This window comes from Populus euphratica, unplaced genomic scaffold (genome assembly GCF_000495115.2).
Source record: "Populus euphratica unplaced genomic scaffold, PopEup_1.0 scaffold1680.1, whole genome shotgun sequence".
Taxonomy (NCBI): Eukaryota; Viridiplantae; Streptophyta; class Magnoliopsida; order Malpighiales; family Salicaceae; genus Populus; species Populus euphratica.
In genome coordinates, this window is record NW_011501552.1 from 35,031 (window position 1) to 39,157 (window position 4,127).

Genomic DNA, 4,127 nt, shown 5'->3' on the forward strand with positions numbered 1-4,127 from the left:
GCAACAGCAATTTTCTTCCCTTGGAACTCCTGCTCGGCTTTGATCAACCACCAGTCATGTAACAACACCTATTTTTTCCAAAAAAATAATTAAAATTGGAGACATTATCAGCATCGTAGTGTAAAAGCGGTGGTAAAAGAAAGCAGTGATTAGTAACTAACTGTTTTCTGGAAAGATGAGGTGGCGGCTTCGGTAGTCATCTTGATACTGGAACATGGGATGAAGGTGAAGAAATAAGAGAGAAGCGAAGTGACCGTTGAGAAAGAAGAAAGAGAATTAGGAGCCATTAATAAAATCGAATTGGGGTTTCTTTTGATCACAATTATTAAAAACGCTGTCGTATAAAGGATAGTTAGACACCGCTTGTTTGTTTTTGCGGTAACGCTTCTGAAAAAAATTAAGTTCTTTTTTGCTTTAATTATTTTTTTATATTTTTATATTTTTTTGATTTGTTAATATTAAAAAATAAAAAATATTTATTATTTTAATATATTTTAAAACAATAAACCATTTAAAAAATAATTATTATTATAACATTTAACAACAAGTTCTAAATAAATCACATGAGTACCTAAAAAAATATATTTCTCCACTTAATTTGATTATTAAATCCAATCTAACTAAACTTAAATTAAATTTTAATTTAAATATATTTTATTATTAATCTAATTAAATTTAAGATCTAAGTTAATTCATTAATCTATTAAAATTATTAGGTCAAAAGTTAAAACGAGATTTTTCTTAAAAACTTTTACGTCACCGGATTAGGATTAACCCTAACTAATCCGGAATAGGATGTCCGAGATGGAACAGGAATCCCATCGGTCTGCTGATCAATAGATTAGCAGCCTATATAATGAAGCACCTCCAGGGTTGAAATATACTCCGTTCTTTAGCCTTCCAAGAATTGATCGTTAAAATAATTTGGAGAAACCAAATTAAGCCATCACTCCATGTCTCTCACGGAGCTCAAACGCTCTTCTAGTCAAGAAAATATGCATCATGTTTCTGTCAAAAGACTAAAACTCTTCAAGAATAAACTAGTATCCTATTCGCCATCGCCATCTTGGGAGCTTCTTTTCCTAGTGGCTCAGTATCTAGACCCTAAATCCCTTGCTGCTGCTTCTTGTGTGTCCAAATCATGGCTGGAGTCATTCTCCTCTGAGGATATTTGGCGGCCGATATGCTCTGCTCACTACCCTTCTGTCTACAACCTCAAACACGTAGACCCAGCTGTCTCTTGTCACCGCCTTTACGGTATTGCCTCCACCGCAGCCTCCAAGCTCCAGCTTCAAAAGCCAATAAAACCCCACCTGCCCCTAAATGACGGTATTGCCTCCACGGCAGCCTCCAAGCTCCAGCTTCAAAAGCCAATAAAACCCCATCTGCCCCTAAATGACCTCCTCTTCGTCATCCATGCAAGGACCGGAGAGTCTTCCACTTTATTCACCCTATCGAAACCATGCGATGAACTCCGGGTAGATCCTAATGGGATATTCAAGTTCGCTGTCGACGTAGATCTTGAGTCTTCACTGAAAAAGGAAGCGATACGGGAGATAAAAGTCACATGGAACGTTGTGTTAAGAGGTTGGAAAGCTGTATTTAATATGATGGAATCGTGTAGTGGAAAGGCCAGCCTTGTTCCGGAGGCAGAAGACTTGTTTTCCAAGGAGCTTCCATTGCCGGGGTGTTGCTCAAACGTGGTCACCGCAAGCAGCCTTGTTGCCGAGATGAAGTTGGGATTTTGCTGTGAGAATTATGCTGATGAGGAGGAGCGTATAAAGGATATTGACGGCAAGTTCAAGAGAGGAAAGTTGAGTTTGGCCATCATGAATACAAAACATTGGAGGTACCTAAGCATGGATGATGCTCTGAGACATTTGCAGCACTTTTTGCTGCCTTGCGATGCTTAAGTCGTTCTCATCTCTTCTCTGATCACTTCTGGGAAGCTTGCATGGTGGCTCCTCTGATCAAGATTCTTGCAGTTCTTTTTTTTTTATTCATTTTAGTTTTACAAGCCTGGCATTGTGTAGCCTGTGATACAGTTATTCGTTTTTGTTTTCTTCATTAATAAATTTTATCAGCAGTGATTTGTACTGTTAATATCTTTGATGATTCTGTCTTCCTCCCCATGAAATCTTTGTTACTCTCAAAATAATAATAATAAACAAAATCTCTGGCAGCACAAGAAACAAACCCTTCTTCCCAAAAAAAAACTATTGCCATCGAATTCAGATATAATATAACTCAAAGTAAGTCCCTGTAACTCCTGCATGTATAGCAAAAGCAACTCCAGCCATGCCAATAACTTCACCAGCAACAGGTTCGGGGTGTTGATTTTTTTCTTCTTTTTCAAGGTACAAAAATATTTTTACCTAGTCAACAAAATATAGAATTGTTAATCAAGAACTTTATTGACTTTGCATAAGTTTTTTAATACTAAAAATACTATAAATGTGGCCTGCAAAAACAAAATCTATTAAGTGTTTTTATAAAGCTATACCTGAAAACATTGGATGTATTTGTTACATCTGACCTAAAAATTATATTTATAATACTAATAATAATATTAAACATATATGATTCAAGTTTAAATAAATTTGGTTACAACATCAAATCCAGAATCTTAGATATAGATTTGACTGTAATGTCGTGTTATAAAAACATGGTAATTAAAAAAGGAAAAAAATTTAATATTACTAAATGAAATTAAAAAGGATTAATTAAAAAAATAAAATAAAGCATTATTCCGATAAATAGTGCTTTGCAAGGAGGAGCATAGTAAAATTCTTTCATGAAATTACAATAATCTAATGAATAGTAAACAAAATAAATCATAAAGTTTAATTCTTAATCAAATCAATATTAAAAGATAAAATTGAAAGAAAAAAAACTACTTAAGAAAAAGAAAAAAATATATGAATTAACTAGTTTAACCCTTCAAACCAGGTTAATCCGTCAAACCTGGGATTCGTGTTATGAAATTAGAAGAAAAAATATTGATGCCTTTTAGTTATAGTTGGAATATTTAAAAATGAAATTGGAAGGAAAAAACAAATGAAGAAAAAGAAAAAGAAATCTGAATCTACTAGGTCAACCTACCAAATCGGGTTAGAGTATTTGTGTTATGAGAGTGTAATAACTAAATAGAAAACCATTAACATTTTAGAAATACAAATTTTCTACCAATCAAATTTCACCATGTGTTATTTTATTCTTTTAAAAAAAGGATAAAATAAAATTGAAATCAATGACATGGAAAATAAATGAGCCTTCATATATTTCTTAGTCAATAAAAAGTTGACACTTGGGATGAGATATTTAAGATATCTTGTCATAAATGTCAGATCTCTTCAATAAATACCAACCAATAAAATTATGTTATGTGGCATTGAAAAAGGATCTAAGAGCCTCTACAGATCTCTATAAATAAAGTGCCTCAACTTAAAGAAAAGAGGTCTGAAGATACAATTTTTCTTCAAGACAAACTTTTTAAGCAAGGAAACTCTCTCTTCAAACAAGGAAACTCTCTTAAGAGTTCTCAAGCCTCATTCATCTATGCTTGAAGTCTACAAAGAACAAAACTCTATTGGATCAAGTCTATACATCTCATAAGAGTTCTTCAATAACACTATAAAGACAAATCAAATGTACTTTTCAAAGCATCAAATCACCAAATCTTATTAAGCTCTATTAAATTAAGCCTAAACGCCCCATAAGAGTTCTTCAACACTTTGAAGACGAATCAAAGATACTCTTCAAAGCATTAAATCACAAAATCTTGCTTCACAATACACGCTCAAATTCGCGTTCTTGCAAAGTATAAATTTTGAGTTGATTTATTAAATAAATGAAGTCACCATACATCAAATTCAAGGGAAAAATCAGAGGATTGTCTTATTCTTTTGAAAGAATATATTATATAAAGATTGTACACGTTCATATGTTTAATAAAATCATATATTTTTACATGTGTGCTTGTTTAATTTTAGGTGCTCAAAATTGTGTCTCTAAATTTCTGGCAACTCTACTTGTGAGATTTCTACCTCTCATCTCTTCCCTTCAAGAAAGAATTTTCACCAAACTCCCAATGGCAACTAGGAGGAACATGATCACCATTGTTGCAT

The 4,127-nt window shown here is 33.1% G+C and overlaps 1 long non-coding RNA gene across 1 annotated transcript; it reads right to left on the reverse strand.

Moving 5' to 3' along the window:
• Nucleotides 1-4: 4 nt before the first annotated feature.
• LOC105118054 (uncharacterized) lies at nt 5-306 on the reverse strand. Its single transcript, XR_840870.1, has 2 exons — nt 162-306; nt 5-68 (listed from the first exon to the last, which is right to left on the reverse strand). It is a non-coding gene; the product is annotated as an uncharacterized LOC105118054 (long non-coding RNA).
• Between the last annotated feature and the right edge of the window lie 3,821 nt (nt 307-4,127).